This window comes from Syngnathus floridae, chromosome 20 (genome assembly GCF_059516105.1).
Source record: "Syngnathus floridae isolate MCC-2025c chromosome 20, RoL_Sflo_1.0, whole genome shotgun sequence".
NCBI lineage: Eukaryota > Metazoa > Chordata > Actinopteri > Syngnathiformes > Syngnathidae > Syngnathus > Syngnathus floridae.
Window position 1 is genome coordinate 7603783 of NC_142432.1, and position 23957 is coordinate 7627739.

The 23957-nt window shown below is 45.1% G+C and overlaps 1 long non-coding RNA gene across 1 annotated transcript in view; it reads right to left on the reverse strand.

Annotated features, from left to right (window-relative positions):
- Positions 1–1594: 1594 nt before the first annotated feature.
- LOC148381152 (uncharacterized) overlaps positions 1595–23957 on the reverse strand; it is a 33170-nt gene continuing 10807 nt past the window's right edge. Inside the window, exons 3-4 of the long non-coding RNA XR_015854601.1 lie at positions 8208–8350; positions 1595–7291 (exon numbers count right to left, since the gene is read on the reverse strand). This is a non-coding gene — a long non-coding RNA (uncharacterized LOC148381152). The remainder of the gene's footprint in view (positions 7292–8207; positions 8351–23957) is intronic.

Genomic DNA, 23957 nt, shown 5'->3' on the forward strand with positions numbered 1-23957 from the left:
GTCAGGCCAAGCGGAACCTCGACGGCCCCGTGTCCTTGGCTGCTCGTCGGCCTTCACCTCGCACCCCACCCCGCGCACCCCGCACGGTGAATTTTATGGCTAATTTCCGGCAATTTATCCTGGCACTTTTCCGAAGAGACATTCCTGCGGGAATAATGTGCATAATTTGCATAAATCATTCTGATAGAACGCACATCAGCGTGCATGGCTCCACCCCTCCTCCCCGTACACACTCCTTGTCTGATGCGCCGGCATTTACTTTGTAATCAAAACTGACTCCAATGCACGCAAGGGGGGAGGGGGGGGTGTCACGGTTTTGACGAGTAATTATAATGAATGCAGAGTTTTTTAGACAAAACAATGACTCTATTTTCTCCAAAAATGGGGGAGGGGGGTCAAATCAACAACCTGATATCGGTGCCTTATTTCAATGGATCAGGTATCATAAAAACCGGCAATACCAACCCCCGATCCTTAAAATACCCTCTTGTGATTTTTCTACAACCAGGAAGTAAATACGCACAGCTGTGTGAATCGTATCTTTTGCTATTATTTCAGATGCAATGTTTACTTACGGTTCATTATTAGTGTGTTTATTTTATTTTATAATTTGTAGCAGCCATCTCCAGCAGTATCGCCACTGACAAGTGGACAGCTATCGGCCGGGTGGACGTTAATCACAATAATACAGGGCGGGCTAATCAAGACTCGGTGATGGTGTGCTAAATGACACGCCCCGACGTACGTGGCTGAACCAGTCGCTCGTACAGGGATTCACGCGAGAGCCCCCCCGTTGGAGAGGGCAGGCGGCGATGATGATGATGAGGCGGGTGCACAGCCATCCAGACAATAATTACTCTTTGACTTCGCTCGCATTAGGAGTCAGTCAAAGCAGATTAATTTCGACTGATAGCATTGGTACCTCCTAAATGCAGATTCTCCTAATAAGAGTGAAATTGTAGAGAGCGGCCCGCCACTTTGTTGGCCTTACGCGAAGAGACAAGGTCTTATTCTTTTGCATAAATCACAGCGCGCTCCGTGATACCCCGTTGTCGCCTCCGGAATAGCGCCGGCAACATTAACGCGTCTCGTCTGATGCCGTCGCCGGCCCGGGCCCCTCTTGCTAAATACCACGAAACCCTGAGAATTAGCCCGAGCGCAGAGGACGGCATCTGTTTGTGTGCTTGTGCCGAGCAAACAAGGCAATTTGCAGCACGCTGAGGGCGCGGCTAATAAACGCTAACCCCCCTACGTCTTGCTACACCTGCTGTGCACATTTGTTAGCACGCTAATGCTAGTGGATTTCTATTACAGATGTTTCTTTTGGAATAGACCAGTGGCAGTGTCGTTGAGACTATCGGCGGGTTAGCTAAGATTACTTTTGATTTGAAATCAAAAGTATCAATCCTTTCCTCGGGGGCCGAATCCCTACATGTTTTCCAAGTTTCCCTCGTTAAACACACCTGATTCAAATGACCAGTTCATCCTCACGTTCTGCAGGAGCCTGATTAATTGAATCAGGTGTGTTTAACGAGGGAAACTTGGAAAACATGTAGGGATTCAGCCCCCGAGGAAAGGAGTTTGACATCCCTGTTTAAACCATCAAAAGACCTGTTCACAATTTGTACTAACTAGCGGGGGAAGAGAATGACAACTAAAAGTGATGGACATTACATGGCGTAGCATCAAAAATGTTCCATGTTCATCTTTAAAGAAACCTACGGGCCATTGTTGCCTTGCCTGCAAACAGCAGCTCACTATGATCTACTAGCCAAAGTGACACCCAGTGACAACGCTCAGCAGACCAAACACAAAATGGCCGCCCAGTGCCAAAGCCCATCTTGGCTTTCACTTCATATCACACCAAAGCTCCTGGCTGGGAGCCTTTCCAGTGAATCCACAGATTAAAAATAAACCCACAAAGGTGTTATTCAACTTTTCTTGATCATATTACCCTCATCTAGGACTATGAATCGTGGGTAATTGACTGGTCAGCACTTTCAAGGTCATGAAGCTGGCAGAGCAAGAGACGTTCCCCGACTTGTCATCGTTTTGAGCCTGGCAGCCAAAGAACATGATGGAATCAAATAATGAGAGTGCAAAAGGCAGAGATGAGCACGACTTAGCGTCTTGATGAGGCTAATTAAAACATGCCAGGACACGGAGGGGGCCCCGCCAAGGATCAGCGGGTGCTAATGGGTACCCCATAGGCCCGTCGATTTTACATCGTAATGATGATGTCATGGAAACGTAGCGCCCATTGGAGAAACCCAAGAAAAGATTGGCTGTGTCAGCAAATTGGAATTGGGCCCAATTCAATTACACTAAAGACTTTTTGCACAATAAAAACATTTAATTATTGGACGATTAACGGGACGGCTCTGTGGTTGAAGGTCACATTAGCTATGATGCGATTGGCTAACGTCCTTTAATGAGAAACCAGACTGCTTCTCATTTCTGATGCTCACGAGATGTTTAGTCATGACCTCTAGGGTGCATTTATTAAATCTCTTGCAATATTAGCATTATATAAAAAAAATAACATGAAATATTTTACCATAAATTGTGTTTACATTGTTTTGGACATGAGTGAACTTATAAAACATACATTTCTCAATTCGAATAGTTAGGAAAACAAAGGGCCACAATTTGTTAGCATAATTAGCACAATAAACATCAGCTAGCATAGAATGCGTTATAACAAACGCTAAAATCTTAAATCACAAGACATTTTAGCAACAATTTCACTCCGCATAACATGAATTTACTTTCACGTCCGTCCGTCTGCTGGCTAGCGTAAGTGGCACTGACAATTTGTGTGTTTAACTGAGCTTCAGTTCCAACATCCAACCTGCCTTATGGTGCAGAAAAAAAAGCCACGGTGTGGATATGACAACGCTGATCGGCTATAAAAGCACTTAACGACCCCGTCGCTCACCTCTACGACTGTCGCTTACGGCTCTACTTAACACTTCGTCACCTCCTCAAGCCGCCAGACAAATGAAATCTCTTGGAGACGCTGCCGCTTGAGGATCAACCAGTCACGAAATTGAGACTTGTTTTATGTAAAAGAAAAAAAATACAATATTATATTTGCAATATTATGACTCTATTGTTGGAAGACTACAACTTTGTTTTTCTGTCAAATGCCTCATTCTGCGACGGTGAGATGAAAGTGTGCAGTGCGAAATGGCAACAACAAGAAATTTAGTCTGCCGCTCACTGCGGGTTTGTTTGATCTGTCACATTTTTAATGACCTTTCCGGAGGCGACCCCCCCGAATTTGCATGCTGGCGTAATGAAAAAATGTAGGAGCGGAGCATATTTCAGCAGGCCTGTCAAACTCACTCCCACCCCTCACCAGAGCCTTCAGGAACTTCATTCCCGCCGACGTCCGTTCTCAAGGCCGAGTGGGACAAAATCAGTGTTTGGACACATTTACAGAAAGAGTTGGGGGGGGGGGGGTATTGCCTTGAAAGTAAAGTTCACGCACGCACGCACGCACGCACGCACGCACGCACGCACGCATACACACACACACACACACACAGACACACACACACACACGCACCCACGCACACACACACACACACACACACACACACACACACACACACACACACACACACACACACACACACACACACACACTATAAGGGGCATGCATGAAATCTTTTCTCCTTGAACAAATCAGGCCCATCTAGCTTGTTCCCATTTTTCCTTTGAATATGAACCTGTTTTGCGAGCTTGTTAGGAAGATTTGGTGGGCCCACTGACAGTGACGTGAGCTGGGCCTTGGCAGAGGTGACATGTGGGACACACGAGTCTGCTGCACCACCACGCGAGAGCAATTAGAGACACGGCTTCCCCAGACAGGTCTGGACTCGGCTACACGGCGGACAGATACGTGGACTTCTAAGTCGTTATTGACATGACATGCGCGGCCGCTCAGAGTGACAATCAAGGGGTCATGGCAGTAATCAGCAAAATAAAGTGCACGAGTCAGCGCATCACAACAGATTTGCCGAGTGAAGTGATTTAACAAAAAAAAAAGAAGTTACTCTTAGGCACCAGAGCGCACTGGCTAATTAGCAGTGGCACTATAACTAATTTTTACAGCTAAACATAATGAGTTCAGTCTATTAATTAATATAATCACCCATTACGGCGTTGGCCCGATTTCACGCGCTGTGTTACAAATTTGTTTCTAGGGACGATTTCTGTGCTAACGATGTTGTAATTAAAAGGATGGAAGGCTGGTGCTGTTCTCGCTGTCTTTTTGTCACGTCCAAAGTAAACCACTCAATAGATTTGAAATCGATTCTGAAAGGAAAGTGCCAGAATGATGGCATCATGATCGCCAATTCATCAAATAATTATTAGGCTCGCCATTAATAGATAAACATCATTTGCATCGTCAACTGTTTTGTCAGCCTCCGAAGACAGTCCGGGTTCTCGAGGGACCGCCGGAGGAGCGCACTTAACACGGCGGGCCCTGCTCCCCCGGCTGTGAAGGTGACATGGCGACGCTACACGCAGAACAAGCCCTTTTGATTAATCACAGGATATTTACTAGCTCACATCCAATCAAGGGCCGCCGGATCACCGGGGTTGGAAATTACACAGCAGAGTTAACCTGTCACCTGCCAGTGCTATAAGCACACTTTCGACTTTAAACACACACACACACGGGCTCTGAAGTGATTGTTTTATTTTCTGCAGAAACAACATAACTGCAGTCGTGTCGTTTGATATAAAACCCTATGGCAGAGAGGGGGACGAGCAATTTATTTCAAGGTGCTACTCATAATGGGATATACGCCAAGTTAACAACTGTACATTTGCTGCAGAGGACAAACTGTGCTCGATAAAGCACACGTAGCATAAGCCGGCATTTTTGTAGGGTGTCGCTCAAATTTGAAATAGAAATATATTGTTGTTGATGAATCAGTTCGTCCAAAATGACTTCATTTGATCAAAAATGAAGAAAAAGATACAATTCTTGGCCAAAGTTGAGCTGTCAATAAATGCTACAACGATAACAAATGTTGACGCGATCGGAATAAAAATGCAACCTGTGTTCGTAGAACAAGAAAGTATTGGAAGCAGTCAAGGTCATAGCGTGAAATCAAAATGACTTTTCTTTAAAAAAAAAGACAGTTCTAGTAAGATTAAAAGTCAAAACAAGATAAAAACTAAATTGAAATGAACATAGTATTCTGACCCCGGTCCAGATGATGTCAAACAGTGCGTGACACCACTCGCGACGTAACCTTTGGACTGATCCGCATGCTGTCCTTCACGGTTAGCGCGCCTACGCCAGGCGGGAAAAGGCAACCTTACTGTGTTTGCGCACGATGCTAAATGTCACTCCGCGGGGAGGCCCGTCTCATTTCAAAACAATTTCAACATTTTCTAACGTGCCGCCCAAATCAATGTATGACTCCTTCGGCAAAGCGATAAGGGTAGCGACACGGTTGGGGGGTGGGGGCGACGACGAAGCTAGATAAAACACTTTTGTTAGCTTCCACGCGATAGATCACTTAGCGCCAGCGCGGTATCTCTGGACAAATAGCCTATTAGACGGGAGCGCTTTTGTCAGTGGCGCCGTCGCCCTGATATTTCCTGGGAGTGACGAGTCGTATTAGCCGCCAGGAGGGAGAGTAACTCTTCCGTGTCACATCGCTTTAGCCCGACCCCCGCTGACAATCGCAAAGACGAGGGCGCGCTTACCAAACTCAATCACATTTGCCTTTTTAATGGCGTCACTCCACCATGTTGGCCTGGGACTTCGCACTCACTCGGTATTGTGTGAACGCAAACTGACTCGTCTTCAATAACAGCCTAAAATTGAGCTGATTTCAAAAGAATGAGACATTGCGGAAAATAAAATAAAAGCTCATATACATTTCCAAATAACTTGTGCTATTTTAATCAATAATTGGGCCAAAAAATCACAGTAAATAGATATACTGAAGGAAAAATGGAAGTGAGGGATCCGACATCAAATATTCAGAGCAACTTGCAGTTCTGCGAGTGGGCAACAAAACACTTGTGGTAAAACAAGAATGTTCCGAGGACATTCTGTCAGATTCGGCTCTTTTGTACAGATTTCATCACTGGGCCGACATGGCGTAATGCGTTCAAACATTTTGACATGGCACGCGGCGCGCTGAGAGCCTCTCCGCTTGTGAATAATGAATGGGCAGTATGCTCCGAACAGCTGTCTCACCTACCGCCTCTCTACCGCCGTCGCTCCAGCTTGTTATCACGACATCACCTGGCCAATCGGCGGCCGCTCGGCGTCTTAATGAGGTTGTCCGCCTTCGGCCAAAAGGAGAGAAATGACGCTTTGGGCTATCCTCACGTTCTTTGAGCCACGCTTCATATTTAATTCAGAGCTTGTGTATTTCTTTAAGATTGCGACATCTGTTTGCTTCCACTCTCAGCTGCCACTCTGTTCAATAATTCCTGCCCCGCGACTCAAACTTCACTGGCACACACAAGGACAGCAAGCCAATTGCGAGCGGCACCAAGAAAGAAAGGCCTCATTGTTGTCCTTTTACAAAGCCAAACACAAGACTGCATTTCCTCCAAAACAACAATTCATCAAATATAGGTTACTCAGTGCTAGGGTTGTCACTATCGAATATTTTTTATAATTGATTAATCTATTGATTATTCGATTAATTGAATCCATTTTATTTGCATTAAAGTGTATTATTGTTTTTTTTTGTTTAGTCTTCATTACCTATCAGAGGACTTTTTCCAATTGGATGAGAAACATTTTGTGAGGTTTGTGTCCGTTGTCACGGATGTAGATGGCGGTGGGGTCTACCAACAGATGCTACCAACTGACCTAAGAGAGCACGGTGGAGGGGGCCAGATGTTCAGATGACCTCGCCACGTTGGGACCAGCTGATGCGGCCGTGACGCCGATGGACCCTGGCAGGGGAAAGCGATCCGCTGGCGCCGCAGTTTCCCGCTTTGCCCCCTTTGCGTTTTGGTCTTCTGCCCTACCGCAGCGGGGGCATCCTGGAAGGCAAAAACAGAAGACAGGATGGTGAGAAACATGTAAAGAAAAAAAAAAAAAAAGAAATACAAGTGTGAAGGGAAAAGAAGGACAGCAGCGGGAAGGCGGGTCGAAGTGGTCAGTGGTGGTTGTCACAGATGTTGAGTTCAGCACAAAACATTGCCAGCAGCCATCACGTCAAAGCCAAGTGAGCCGAACGAGCGGGGACAACTTGGGCCCCTGTCACCTTCCATCCCGTTCAAATTTTAACAGCTGTTTCTTGAATGAACACAGATGCAAAAATAATGAGAATAATGCTGACTTACAGGTTCCGCTAAGACGTAAACATGCGCAACCTGCAGGAAGCAATTTTCAAAGGCCGTTTCATATCGGTATGTCCATTTGCTTTAAATGATTACAAACTGACAAAGAGTTCCCTATGACAGCTTTAAAAAAAAAAAAAAAAAAAAAAAAGCTAAATACTGAGAGAGCTGTGATGTTGCGATCTAAAAGTGTCCCATCATATCCCGGGGGCTTTTTTTGGCAAAGGGCACCTCTGCCTCAACCTCAATCAGGGTGCGATTGTGTGAACATTTCCTGACTACTGTTGTCTCTCCACAGGGTTTCCAGAAAGGTGTCTCATCCGGGGACACGGATGCACCCTGTGTCTGCCACCATTCTCCACTGCATAATGTAAATTTGTATTTATTTCCGATTATTCATCTACTTTTCTATTAGTCGATTACTTGACTATGTTACTCGTATCTACCTCATGCACTGGATGAAGGTCTCCAATTTCATTGTACTATGTAGAATGACAATAAAGGTTTTCTGATTCTGATTCTGATTCTGATAGTTACAATATAAAACATAGTCCGCTATCTTTATGCTAACGCTAATTTGCATCGATGTTTAAACAGAACAGTCCGGTAGCACAACCATAATCATATATTCTTTATCCTCCCTGAAGAGATTAAATGAGCTGAGAAGGGTCAAGACATCTCAATGAACCGCCTTCTGTATTATACTGCCCCCTAGTGGCTAAGGCAAGCATAAAAACGAAAAATTTTTAAACTACATTTTATTATGTGTTCGCTCTATGTACTGTACGTCTAGGCGATTCCGTTCAAAGGCAGCGCCGTTGTCACACGGATCACTAATACCACACATGCTCGTGTTTGTACATTTCACTCACATTACCCGGAGAAAGACTGCCAACTTGCCTAAGATGTCCGTCCAGCACCTGTCAGAAAGGCTGAGTGTCACCCGCGTCACAGGGTGTCGTGAAATGACAGCCTCCAAAGTCTTCAGAGGTGGTGCCCCAGGAAGGAAAAAAGCCTAGAAAAAATGTAACCACACACAAAAATTATTTTTACACTCCCACATGTATCACAGCAACATTAAATCATAGAATAAGGAAGTGGTCCGTTTTACGGCGGGGGAGCAGGAGCGAGGGAGAGGGGGGAGGGAAGGTAAATGATGCTGGGTGCCTTTCCAAGACAAATGATGACAATGAAAAGCACCTTGTCAGCCATTGTCCATTTGAATTAATGGAAGCACGGCCACAATTGGAGGGGGACGTCGGACAAAGGAAGAGAGAAGGATTGTGTTGGGGAAAGATGAGCGACCAATATGGAGCTAATAGAATGCAGATACAAATGTCGTGCCTCAATTTCTTGCCATTAAATAAAATCCTCACCTCAAATAAAAACATTTTTTTGCTTCAGGTTAAAAAAAATATATCCAATTCAAATTTAATTTATCAACTCACATCATACATCTATAATCATTCACAAAGATAACAAAATTAAGTTATGGTCGTTGCCTTTTGTGGGCGCAAAAAGCAGGATTCAAAATTTGATATTTAGTAGTCTTCAGTAAAAACATGCCGCTGCTGAAATACGTCAAATTCAGTCTTCAACGTCAAACACAAGAGTGCCATCATCTAGTGGTAGACAGTGAAATTACATGCCAAATCAAATTATTAAACTGTGAAATAGTGTAAAGGGTTTACTGCAGTCAAATTGGAAAAAACTGCCAGTCACTACGAGGCAAGCCTTTTACCCAAACAAACCAACGCAAGTGTGCGCGAGATACAAAGACTTGTGCGGCCATGACAAACATCAGATGCTGCGGGCTAAAACAAACAACCAAAACAAAAAAAAAATAGATATCAGGCAACCAAAATCTTGTTTGTGTCCCTGGGCCAGTCGTTGCGGGCCACTTGTGATGTCGGCACTAGCTGGTGTAACGCAACCAGCCAAGCATTAGCATTGGCCCTCCAGTTAGGAGAGGCTCTTTGGATCCTGTCAGCCAAACTTACCGTACACTACCGCACACACACACACTCACACAAGCAGTTTGTTTGTTACAGCAATTTGAGCCTCCTTTTATACGCATCGCACGAACAGCCGCTTCTATTGTAGGGTGCAGCAGTTCAAATTTAATATCACGAAAACATGCATAATAACTCAGACCATCCTCATCATCAAATGACTGTCAAATGAAATTAAAAACTAAAAGTAAAATTGAAGCGAATGGATGAATAAAACATTTCTTCATGTCGAGTTGGGGTGAAAAATTATACTTAAAAATTTGAGTCTGACCCGCTGGCCTGGGAAGGTAAACCTGTAACTCTGCCCCCCCCCCCCCCCCCCCCCCCGCTATTTAGCGAGCACACAAAGTTCAACAACTGTGAAGAAGGAACTATTAAAGGAGGACACACAAACCAGTGACCTTGACTGACAAGAGCTCTTCACAGTGGTCATAAACAGCAGTGGGAAGGCTGATAAGTGCTCACCGGCGCGGCAAGTAACGACCTATCCGTCACCAGAGCTTGGCCCGTGTGAGCTAGCAGAAATTGAACATACATAATGTACAGCAATAACAGCGCCATTCTCACATTCTAATGTATTATCATTATTCTTGGGGGAAGGGGGGGTTGAGTCTACTGGGTGCCCCACACCCTTTGCCCTGTGGGTAAACGCCTCCAGCCGTGATAATTTCATTCTAATCTTTGTTCCATATTATAATTTTCATGGTCAGAAATACGGCAGAGGGAAGCGACGCCACATTTCGATCAAGAGCTAAACAGAACACGGGGCCCATAACGGCGGATTTTTATGTGACGGCATAACCGCCTGCCGCCAGCGCGCCGGTCAATTGATGATAAGGAACGAGGGGCGCGCCGTAAATCCACCTGTGATGGCCCTTTTCAAACATTGTTATGGCGGCGGCGGGCCTCCGATAGGACGAGCCCTGTATCCATATGGAGGGCTGCTTAACGATGAAAATTCAATGCAATAGATCCCGAAAAAATGATATGCAGATTATAGAGTGGAATTATCGCAAGACGGGCGCATGCCTTATCTATCTGGGAAGTTACATATGCATCTTTGGAGCACGTAAAATGCCCCAAGGACCTTCTGCTACCAAGATATGCTGTTAAATATTACAATAATGATAAATACACACCCTTTGTGTTTTACTGTGTCGCAGAGAGGCTGACCTTTGAAAATGACACGTGCAAATAGTGAACAAAAAGTGGCTTCAAGCTGTTTAATGTATTTCTCAGATGAAGTTGACATCAAATAAAACCATGCGACAAAGAGAAATAAACCGCATATTCAAAACAACAACGCAGCGGTTTAGTCTGCTAGCTTAATGCTAATGCTAACACATCATGGGGAACATTGGCATATAAACTCTCACAATGTAAAAGAGCTATTTTTTTCCTTATCAAAGACACACTATCGTAGAGTCAACCACTAAATTTAGTTTTTCAATGAGCATAATGTGCATTTTAAAAAAAAGTTTTGCAAGCCCAAAAAAACTCACGTCAGATAATGTCAGTCAACCCAGAAAGCTATGTACGCAAGTACCCGTGTGAGAGTAATCATGTAACACCCTTAATTAACAGGGAAGTGTCTGAGGCCTCCCACGCACAAACTGCATCGCGCTCACAGTTGGTGCCCCCGACAAGTCTCGCGCGCGACAACTGCGCTGCTAACTGTATTACGTACGCTCACGTTGCTTCTGTTAAGCGCCGTCACTTTTATTATTTTGGTTTTTGAAAATGTTAATTCCTTTGTTAGCTTTTCAAATAAGCGCTTTGGTAGCTTTTCTACTTTCTGCTTTTGTTCCTTTGCTCTGAAGACTTATTATTTGACAGGGTCCGCTAGCTTAATGCTAATCGTGAGCAGTTACATTGCGTTCTCTTTCCCAGGTATCCACGCAAAGCAAGAGGTGGTGTTGGGGGTTGCATGATTGGTAGGAGAAAAGAAAAAAAAAAAAAAGAAAAATGCCTCAGAAGCTGGGAGACACTAATCTCCCTTGTGGAGGTCAAATCTAACATGGCAGGTTAGTGTCTGTGGAGATTGACAGCCTGGAGAAATTGGGCTGCCAGGCAGCCACAACACACAGTGACAGTAAACACCTCCCAGGAAAAAAAAGGCTGGTTACCAAGCCTTATAGAGCGACTGTCAGAGGGCGCCCGTCGTCAGCGCCGCTGCCGACCCTCGCGCTGACACTCTCTGTCAAGCTACCTCCATCACTGCCAAGCACGCACACGCGCAAACGCGTAAACAGATCACATAGCTACACGTCTTTATCTGAAACATTGCAGGCCAGACTTTTATTGGCAGATGACCTCAAAGCATCCTCATATATGTCAGCCTTACAGATATACCGTGCAGGAGACGCAGCTCCTCTTGGCTTGTCAGTACGGCAGGAATATTAGTTGCTCTTTGCAAAGGATAAAGACTATATGCCGTTGAGGATTGTTATGAGTTGTTTACATGTATTGTAGAAGCGTTTGGGTTTATATTTAAAGGGTAACAAAGCTCCAGCATAGATGCTAACTGTTAGCCTGTGTGCCTATGGGGGTTAGCATATGTTAGCATTCAGTTAACTTTTACAGTTAATACACACAATCATAACAGTTTATTGATGGCGTAAAAACATTGATGCTACCATTCTATAAAGATGCCTTTCGCTAATGAACAACTGTACATATATTTTTGTAATTTTTATCGCGTCTGTTGGATGCGGAGCGCTAATTGCGTGAAATATGCTATCTCGCAGGCTGGCGCTGCCTGCCGTTCAACAAACAAAGGCTGACAGATCATGCCCTCAACCAAGTGACCCCGCTGTGAGCATATGCACTAATGCAAGGTCACACTGGAGACTGGCCACATGACGAGATGACGGCCAACCAATTTGCCTCGCAAGCCACACGCGCGCGCGCGCGCACACGCACGCGCACGCGCACGCACACACACACACACACACACACACACACACACACACACACACACACACACGCACACACACACACACACACACACACACACACACACACAGGGCAACAACATACTCCAGCTTCCTTCCACATCCAAAAAACACATTTGAAAAATAAACTTATGTGTTCATAGTTTGTAGTAGGTTTAAATTATTTACTCATTAAGTGCCAGTCTTGACTGAGACTGCGTTCTGGAACAATATAGAGCACAAAAAGAAAATGTTTAACCAGGAAAAGTTTGTTTCTAGCTTCTTCTGTCTTAAGTAATCAGAAGTAAAGCAAGGGTCTAGCAGAGAAAAGATTTTTTGTGAAAAGAAACATGAACAGAACAGTGTATTCGACGCCAATTACATTTTTTCCATTTAGTCAATTAGTTTTATCAAGGCAAGTAGATAGCGGTGGTCTCAAAGCAACCCCCGTAGCCCGACGCCACGGCCCCTCATCCCCTGCTTGCCCTTTGCCGTGAGCCCGCCTCACCTCCAGAGCTGTCAGTGACCTGTCAGAAGCAATCACCGGATGGCGTGCTGTCTGCCAGCCAGCCGCATCCCCATTTGGACAGCGTGACATCACGTTTCTGGTGCTAAGTGTCAAGGACCATATGAAAACAGATGTCCTCATTACTGGCTTGCCGGACCGCCCGCGCTTTAAACGCACGACACTGCGAGGGATTAACAGGGATTAACTTTCATGATGTTTCTGTGACTTTGCTATGAGAATCCATGTACGGCCTCCACAGGGAGCAGCAAGAGCGCTGGTAGACAAAAAAAATAAAATAATAATGACTAGCAAATTAGCTTGCTAACAGTGCACTAAAAAAGAGCGAGGCATCCCGAGAACGGTGACGCGGGAGGGTCGCTTGAGACGCGGCGCGCCAAAAGTCACGTTATTGAATGGGACAGATCGCCGCTTGTCTGACTGACTTAATCTGTTTGATTGAGCAACGGGACGCCTTCGGCTTCACAAGTCCTTCAAAGGCCGCGCATTCTGAAAGTGTGAAAAAAATAAAAATAAAAAATAGTAGGGTGAGTGGAAGAGGAAGAGAAATCTCAACTAGTCACCCCCAACGATCATGCAGGGACACAATAATATACTGCCATTTTTTAGTCAATTAAATAAAATAAAAATAAAATAAAATTTATAGACTCACATTGTCAAATTGTTCAATATCGATATTTTGTTAGCAATTAAGTGCTCTTACGAGTTTCTTTTCTCACGCGTAGCATCGGCTATTGATAACGGCGCTTCCGAAGCGATTCAACGTGGCAGCAAGTCGATGGCGCACGCGGAGGAGCCACCTGTTAAATGACTTCACTTTTTGCATGCACCGTTGAGCAATCCGGCGATGTGTTTAGGACACCGTGCGCCCTTTTCATCACGTTCATTTAAATAATCATTTCCTTATGGACATTTAGCGTCAACGTTGGATTGTTTTATCACCCCCATCGGCGATTTAAGCGCCCCATTCGGAACTCCCCCCCCCCCTCGACAAAGACACGGGAGGCGGGAGGATCTGTCAAATGTCAGCGTCATCGATCGGGGGCACTAGAGGCCGATGATGAGGAGGCGGAGGCTTCGTTGGGTGTGATAAAGAGGCAAGGAGTCGGAAGAGTCGCTTTCCACAAAGCCTCAAAGAGCATTAGCGAGCCATGCATTCATTTGGCCGCACCTCAGCCGCCATTGTGGCACATTTGAATTTGATTTGGGGCTCCATATGCTCATGCTCCACCCCAAAAGCTGCGACGTTGATGCTTGGCCTCACTTGGCCCGTTAACCACTCCAAAGAAAAGGGCCCATTCTGTCGCCACACGGCCTTTTGTGAGCCGCTCGGGTTCCCAGACAAAAGTGGGAGATCATGAATGAGTGCTCAGCAGTCCATTGAAGGGTAATGTGCAAGCGAAATCAACACCTGACCTCAATCGTGGAAGTAGAATTAACAAATGGACAAACATTTTTGAAAATAAATATTGTGATTGTTACAACACTTACTTTTCCCAAGTTGGCACCAAATGCCAGCTTCTATGAGGAAAGACACAAGGGGGCTTAAATGTGCATCGGACCACAGAGCAAGCTGGAGGACACCCCTCAGATGGTCATACCTCTTCGGGGTGAGGGGAGGGGGGGAAACTGCTTGGACAACTCTCTCCCTCCAAGTATCCAAATCTCTCCAGCTCAGTCTCCAGGTCTCCCCTCGGTGACAAAGTCGTCCACATCAGAGAGCCATCAAGCCTAACAAGAGCTGACTGGTGACACGCAGTTTGGGGAGGAGGGGGGGGGGGGGGGGGGGGGGGGGCAAGAGGCGGGGGTGCCTGCCTACCCCGCGGCTATGCAAAAAAAAAAAAAAAAAAACGCTACGCTCCGCCTGTCGTGTGAGAGGACACAACTGCTTCCTGCTAGGCATGGCTTTAACACCATAAGCTCGACCAGCCCCGCAGCACGCGTTGCATTGCACTTGTAAAAAGCGTCGACAATAACGTAAGTCAATTTAATCGCACCCAAATGTAGTTAGCATAAGGAGCAATCTGTTTTTATAAGACCTTTTTATCCTTGCGAAGGGGAAAAGGAAAAAAAAAAACATCTGCCATCACTGATCCAGCCACGTTCTTCAAACAGTAATAATAAGATGCCACTTCACTAAAGCATTCACGGGAAGAAAAGCAACACACACACATACATGCACACACACACACTAAAGCGTGTGACCAAACAGCAAATCATGTGAGAAGAAGTGTTCCAGCAAGACACAAAAGGGGAAAGAAAAAAGCAAATCAACCCCTCACAAAGCCGCGAAGAGGAGACAACTTATCAAGCGTGGCTTCTTTTACAGTGGATGATTTTTTACAGCACGACCGGGCCCGCAAAAGCATTTGAAGCTGTGACAATGTGGAGTTGAGTGAGGAGGTTTTATGGCGATGGGGGGAGACTTGCTTTGTCAAGTGCGAGCTAAACAGTTTTGGCCACATTTTTTTGCTTCAATTCAGGGGATATTGTGCTGCTCCTTTTGTTGTGTGCGCCTTGGCCACATGGGGGGAGTATAATGCATAGGCAAATACATGGAACAGCTTACAATACTTCTCAATAGTCGTTCTTCGCAGAGGATAAAGAATGTGAGTATTGTTACATTGACTGTCTAGATTACAATTGATGAATAAATAAATAAATAAATAAATAAATAAATAAATAAATAAATGAACAGTTTTTTTAAAAAAAAACTCTTTCGTTTCCAACATGTCATTGAATGTCATGTGATATAAAACAAAGAGCACACAAGTTGACCCCGTAGCCTAAAAATCTCAGCCCCTCTCTTCCGGTCAAGTGAATCAGCCGCGACAAATATATGCAATTAGGTCATGCTGGCCACCATGACCGAAACTAGGGCTACGCATCACTGTTGAAATTAAACCAGTTTGAGGTGAGCAATAATGTAATAGGTTCCTCACAGCAAAATGCTGCAACAAGAGCCCAGGATCAAATTAAGGAACATATGGTAGCTCCTAAAAAGTTAATACAGATATAAGCAAGGATGACTCTCCCAGGTTGGTTGGTGTCCATGGCAGCGCCGTGAAACCCCAATAAAATGGAGTATAAAAATGCAAATGCTTCTGCTGCTGCTCTCACCTGTCTCTCCTGGCCTTCATTTTTGGCCTCAATCCCTGACAACCTCACCCACTGAGCTACAGATTGGCCAGCACACAATATCCTCCCCCCCTCCCCTCCCCACGACCACCACATCAACACAATGAAACTACCTTCCACCGGCCGCTCTATCCGATTCCCCGTTTTGTCCATCTGAACCCCATCGTTGATTTGATTTCCCGGAGCGGCGTCCAAGTCTATCTGCGGCCGCTCGATACATTTGCGGCCAAAGCGAGCATCTCCTGCGCGAGCCAAACAAAGGTTGCACGCTCCATCATTCAAAGCGGGGCCGCCACGACAGCTGCCTCCGCCACGCTCGTGCTGACAAACGGCCAGAAAAACAGATGGTTTGTGCATTCATGACCAGTTTAGTGGAAGCCCGGGAGTCGCCCCCATTCAAGGGGAGGGTGCGGCTTTTTTTGTCCGACGCGGGTTTTCGGTCTGGTAGAAAATTAGAAATGCATTTTAAAATCGTTTCTTAATTATCGAGGCCATGCTAGGCTCTGTGGAAAGGATGGAGAGTGGCGCCGCAGCAATTACTTCAAACACTGCCAACGGCATTTACATACATTTTGTAAATGCTTATGAGAAGCAGATGCATTGGATTCTGGAAGCCAATGTGTTGCTTCGTCATCTAAAAGCAGCTGCCATTCATATTACTATCGCAAAAATAAAAAAATAAAAAATCTAGAGATGCAGTTGCTATTTCGATACACAGTAGAGAGGTATCCGGTACTCGTGGAAACTGCCGATACCAGCAACCAATTCTTAAGGCCAAAGTGATGCTGACCCAAGTAAGTTTGTTTATTGCAAAATTAGCGGCGCGTCCCTAACAATGCGGCGGGAAAGGCTGAGCGGATATGAATTAAAGATAACCGCCACGTCGCCCCGCGTCTGTCTTTTGCTTCGAAACCATCTGGACGTTCAATATTACATCTTCGCCTTCACACGCTGATCGGGATCAGAGTTTTGTTGGCACGTATTTACGAGACCTCTCGCCCAGATGTGCTCGCCCGGGCTGACGGAACGCATTTGTCGCCGCATCACTCCGGCCCGCGAGAGGGGTCGTGAAAATGCCTCCAAAAGCCGTCCCCAGGAAAGAGGCGGCGCAGCTGTGCTGGACTTAAGAGGCTCTTTGTCTTATGCTAAATATGAATGCAACATTATGTCACGCTTGGCGGCTACAAAATTAGCAACTTTGAAAAACAGATGCACACAACTCAAAATCTTCTTCTAAAGATGAACCATAGAGCGAGCGGGCGTGTTGCGACCGTGTTGGTCGTCATGCGAACCCGGCATCATCGCAGCGGACGACTGAAGCCTCATTAGCATAATCAGGCTGCTCATTAGCATAATTCCTCTACCGGTTCGTCTGGGCCGCTGACTGCGATGAGCGCTACAGTTAGGAGACGCCCACCAGCAGACGGGAGCAAAGCGCACATGGGCATCGCTGACCTATAGGAGAGGCGCACGCGGTTGACATGATACAAACAAGGATGCACACAACATGCCCTGCATGACCGGTTACCACTTGAACACTGTCCTCCTCTGACCGTTCAAGGGATTGCAAGTGGATTGGGAAGATAATTGTGCTTTAGAAGGTAATGTAAATCAAGTTTTAAATAATAAAATTATTTTTTTAGACTTAAGTTGGGTTCTATAGGTTGACAAAATCAGCTTTTTGTTAGATTGCAGCCTTTTTGGCAGAGGATGCATCGTCACAACAAAAATTATTTTTTTAGACTTAAGTTGGGTTCTATAGGTTGACAAAATCAGCTTTTTGTTAGATTGCAGCCTTTTTGGCAGAGGACGCATCGTCACAACAAAACGTGGGAGGCCTTCAAAGATAGACAGCGGCTCTCTGCCAAAGGCACGGGTGCTCAATTGACGAAGTGTGAATTTGGACCGAAAAAAAAAAGTAGTTGGATCAAATACATATAAAGGTAGCGAGTGGGAAATAAGTCGCAGCAGGATATCATGTTAGAGACTCAATTATCTCAGTTCTAAAAAGAAAAGAAAAAAAAAGCTTTTTATGCTAACTCACTAGCCATTATTATATTATAGTCGTTATTTTCACATTTTACATTACATTTCATAACCTTACAGTAACTTCTTCTGATATAAAACTTAAAACACCGCTTATACATGCACTAAAGAAGCGTTGATACTGCTTGTGCTATGACTGTAATTAAGTTCCCGGTAGACTTTAATCAGCATTCAAGCATCGCATCATCAGAGTGTGATATACAGCAGAGGCCCTGTCAAGGTGATTTGTCGTCTTGCACCACGGCCATCACACACAGACAAACACACACAGACAAACACACACACAAACGCATATGCACGCACGCACGCCCACACACACACACACACACACACACACACACACACACACACACACACACACACACACACACACACACAGAGTCCCAAATTAATACCCACAAGTGAAACCGTGACCCCGCAGAAGCCAGCCCCGACCTGCCGTCCCAGAACTTCCCATCGGATCCACCCACCACGGAGCGGGCGTACATGTTCGTCTTCCCTTGTCTATTCCCCCAGGAAGTCTGAGCAAGGACAAGAGCTCAGCGGGATTAGATACGGATGATATATTCCGTGTCAGAATCTTTAAATAAACTGCTTTTACACCGAAAAATGTGATATTCACATCTAAAATGCTTCATACGGAAATTATGGGATACTAAAGTAATGATTTCAGGTGTACACGCGTACAAAACGAGTAAGACAATGTAATGTGAATGGAATGTCAAGACTCAAGGCCAAAAGGATCATAATAATAAACCTGGTCTCTCTCGCCACAAAATGGCTGCTGCTTGGTTAGCCGCAAGCTCCATTTTGGGACCTTTGGCTCCCATATTTAATTAAAAATCCATTATCACCTTGCGGCTCCAGCCCGATCTGCACTTTTAATTTCGTTTAAATGGTTTTAAAATGCACACGATCAGGCAAAGTGTTGTTAAAGCGATCCGGATCCTGGTTTCGAAGATTGCGCACATCTGGAAATAGCGTTAGCGGGATAAGATCGAGTGTTGTGCCATACGCCCGCGGATCTCTGAGGGGTCTAAATTTAAGATGTTTAATAAGGAAACACCTGAGCGTCGGGCAAAAATGGACAGACTGAAAGTACGAGAGAGCTACAGGTAAACTAAAAGTGGATCATCCCCTTCACATCCCGTTGCCGCTCTCCTTCACTCTTACCTCGGTGAAGGCGAGCCAAGGCCCGAGCTCCCTTGGCTGCAACTAAGTGGCTTGCTGGCATATGGCGTAACCTCCATTTGAGTGCTAAAAGCTGGAGATTGTTTTTGTGGAGCAGATGTTGGCGGGCATTGGCAAGCGGCGCAGCTGACTGGGCCACACAGCTGGGAACACCGTGTGCGCGTGTGCGCGCGTGTGTGTGTGACCCACATTAGAGGGAGCCATTTGTCCTGTATTGTCTTTGCTCGACCTGTTTGTTAGCTTTTCCTCTGTTTCTGCACTTGCCGGTCGTTTGATTATATTGATCCATAACTTTGTGAAGGAGATGACGAGGCTCTAACTCGCATGAACTGTGTGGCGGGAAATTCTCCGGGGCGGTGCAACGCTCAATTTTAGCTTGTGGGGGCGCCGATGAATCTCTTCGGGGTTATACGACAGAAGATCTTAGAATTCTGTTTTTATGGTGAATAAACTTCGCCGCCTTACTTCACCCGCGCATTATGATGAAAACACAAGTTCTTTACAATTTGGCATTGCCCATCTGTCTAGACTGCGCGGATTAAATTTGCTAACAATTAGACAAAATCTCTCGTTGGCGTTGGTTTTTAAAAGACACCTGGAAAATCCGTAAAACTGACTGATGTCATGGATTCTCATTTATTTCACTGGGCAAAGATTCGATCACTAAAACCAACTTTTTGTTTACCGTTTCTAAAAAAAAATATTTGGTTGCTCCACATTGGACTTAAATGACCGGTTTCCTCATCGACTCGAGCAACTGAAAGCAAAACGAGGACACTTAATACGCCTTGCCTACTTTCCCAAACCCAGAAGTGTCCCGATGCCAAGGGTGGACAAATGAAGATTATGCCGAGATTATAACAAGGATGCCAAAACCATTATCCAGTCTACTTTGACAAATGTTGTGCCTTAGTGCGAGCAGATGGGCCCGAGACTTTTGGGTGGGGAATATCCGTCACCCAGTTGGCTCCAAAAGACGAGGATAAACGGCGATAAAGGTCTGTCTACTTTACGCCGTTGCTTTCTCTCCATTTTGAATTTTGCTATCATAGCAGATTGCTATACATTCATTTTTTACGCTGGGTGATTTTATTACGTACGCCGGGGAGGTTCTAATAAAGTGTTCCTACCTCGGCGTGCCAGCAGAAAGCCGGAGATTGGGCAGAGTAATTTGGCTCCGGCCACTTAATTATGAGAGTGTTAAATGCCGTATGCTGCGAGCTCGGGCAAAACAAACTGGCCGGAGGCTGCGGCAAAAGAACAACACACACACACACACACACACACACACACACACACACACACACACACACACACACACACACACACACACACACACACACACACACACAGCCATGTGAGGTAAAAAGGTTGAGAGTTGCCCGTCAGTCAGCGGGGTCACGACAGAGCGCTACTTAAAAAGGCATTTTGGGAATTGAAAGATGCTCGCGGCACTAAATTGAAGACTAAAGAGATGCTAAGTGCGTGCCTTGAGGTGACCGCTAACGAGCGCATTTCGAAACAACGCTCGTTAATTTACGCCGTTTATTGCGTGATTATGAAAGGTAGCAAAAGGTAAAGCGTTTGTAGCGGAACACACGCTGTTGCACACTTTTTATTTTTTGCTGTTGCTACCAAGTGCAGAAGTAGCACATGTCCATCAAAAGTCAAGTTGATACGAGACACGAGTGCTGAGGCCTGCTTGTGAGTTAAGTGGACGGGAGTGACTCATCGCAAAGAAAAGGAATCAGCACGTCGGGACTCAGATGGCTACGCAGTACACCGAATATTTGAGCCAAGTGAAATCTAATCCGCCCTGGCTGCTGCTCCCCAGTCAGGTGCCCATTTTTTTTCCCCCCTGAGCGGCAGGTCTCGGTTTGTCGTGGAAGTAGTTGTTGTGAAATCTCGAACCCCCCGAGGACACATCAGACGGGCTTCTCGGTTATGTGGTCAGATGTGTGCTCATAACTCGCGTCAAAGCAGCTCGTCGAAGCTTCCTTTGAGCTTAAAACTAAACTCCCGCTTGTTCCTTTTCTTATGGGATCAGTCGTCACATGCTGAAGGTAATCGTGGGATTTTTTTGGCGGACTGAAAAAATTCAAAGAAATTTAAAACGTGGAGTGAGGTTCTCAGGGCTAATAAAGTTAGCATCTCAACATCCTCTTAAATTTGCTACTTATGGATTTTAAATGTTGAAGTGACTTTTTTTTATGACGGTTCAAGCACTCCATGGATACTCGGTTTAGCTCAGATCTTCAGATGTCCGCCTTTCAGCTAACAAAGGCAACTCAACGTCGCGTCACTGTCATTCCGCTCGTCCCATCATATCCACTCTGCTGGTCGCAGTCGTCAGCTCCGACGAGCTTTCACCTGAGATGACAGGTGACTGTCCCGAGGCCACAAAGGCGGGGGGGGGCTTAAACTTGCCAACCATCCGTCAGTCCAGCACAAAACCGTCTCCTTCGTCATGTCATCTCCACCACGCCGATCACGCGTCAACTTTGTGTCAGGAAACAGTAGCGGAGATTACAATCTAAAACAATGTTGCCCTGAGCTGTGGCAATTATTGCAAGGCGGGCATTTAAACGCTGATGGGACAAATAATTACAAATCAGATTTTGCTGTAATTGTTCAGGTAATACAAAAACTCAGTGAAAACACCACAGGGTATATTCTTAAACGATATAGTTTCTCATGCCTGTACGTTTTTTCCAATTTTGTCAATTTTCAAGCGCTGTCAGGGAGGATTTTGTTGACGTTTTGAAAGACGGGTCTCTGTTGCTGTTGTCATCTCAATTTGCGGTTAAAGATCCATCCGACCGTGGACGGTTAATGGAACTGATACGGCCTAAAGGCAAATGACACAACTAACATGTAAAAATAATTCACAATCCAAAGACAGTACTGCCTTTGAAAGGAAATGTAATTAATCTGTTATTTGTCTTCGGTGTATGTTTAATTTGACAACAATTCCTAGCAGAGCTCGAAATCGGCACGTTCCCTTGTTGTCGTCCTTCTCGTTATTAGACAGAGATTCATTTGAGGAATGGTAAAGGTTGCGCTGACCTAGCCCCGTAATCACACATTTTTGGATGGGGGAGACCGACAGCGCCATATGGCTAACCATCACAACAATACATCAATTTCAGCCTGGCCATCATCTTTTAGATGACAAATTAGGATTTTTTTTTTTTTTTATTCTCGCTCGGTATAATTACACTCAATCGCTTTGTCTTTTCAAGACCTAATTTACAAAAAAATTATACAGAGTTTGAAATGTTGATGTTTTAATGCCGCGCTAATGATGACGTCTTCATTGATCAAATAACAGTCATGAGCGGAAGAAGCTCTAACCGCCAAACATGCAAATGAGTAACCTTTCGGAGGGCTCCGTGGCAGATGGGCAGTAAGCGGAATGGGGACGGAGCTTGGCTTGAATAAATATCCGCCGCTTGCTACCCTTCCATATTCTCAAAGATTTTAGATTTTGGCAATCCCGGCCGTCTCCGTTTGGCTTAAATGTGAAAAAAGTCAATCAAGTGAGAAGAATCGAAAATTTGCCATTGCAGCCAATACAGCTGCCCGGAAATTCAGAGAGGGACTGTTTTCGTGCTAACTTGGCAGCAGGTTTAGGTGACCTTGGTCCGCGCGCACGCACCTGTTACGGGATGACGCGGCCCCGGTGACCAAACCAAATTAAGCAGCTGTCAGCGCCTACCTGCAGCTCCGAGCCGGCAGATGATGATCAATTTATGACTGGTCGGGGAACGCAAGCGCCATCCCGCCTCCCATTATTGTTTCCCAAACGAGGATTACGGCACTTTTTAGTTTGCTTTCAAAGTAACGACACAAAAAATCGAACAACGTCCGACAGACTCAACAATGAATAATTGAAAAGGAATTCAAATGCTTGGGATTCCTCATCTGTAAACGTTCTAATCCCGAGGGAGAGACAACAAAAGGTGAACCGAGGTGACGGTGACGAAACAGGAATGTGGCCCGGTACCGCTAAGATGTTACGATACATAATTCATAACGCAACGTGGGGAATAAAAGGCGAAAATGAAAGCTAGGAGCAGCCGTGAATGGTACCAGACAAAAGACTTGCAGGATCTTTATGGCTGTGACATAAACAGCTGCTGTAATCTACCAACAACCTACACAGAGGTGCAACGATTAATCGATTCATCGGCAAATAACCGATTACATCGGTCAACAGATTTTACTGGATTTTTTTAACGTAAATTAGAACAGCTGCTGTAATTTATCACTAACCTACACAGAGGCGCAACGATTAATTGATTCATCGACAAATAATTGATTACACTGGTCAACAGATTTTACTCGATTTTTTTCCATTGTATTTTTTTTAAATTACTATTATTTCTTCTATTATTATTATTATTATGTGAATTACCTTGCACATGAAAGCTGTCATAAATGGAACATTAATTGCACGGCTTCTCGTCGCACCATACTGTACCGTCTTGAGCTTCCAACTGCACTCGCCGCATTTGGTTTGTCACGCCTCTGACAGATTACGTAACGTCAATCTGGAGGTAATAAGTAATTGCAAAAAAATAATAAAAATAGCATGGTGACACGTGGTCGCCGTTGACTCACGCCATTTGATTTGCTAATTTGCGCTTTCAGCGTCAGATGTTTAAAAATGCATGTAATTCAAGGCTTATGTCCACCTCATAAAAGATAATATAAGGCACAAACAATATTCTATAAAAGCATGTGGAGTACATTTGCTTGATTAATTATGAGAAA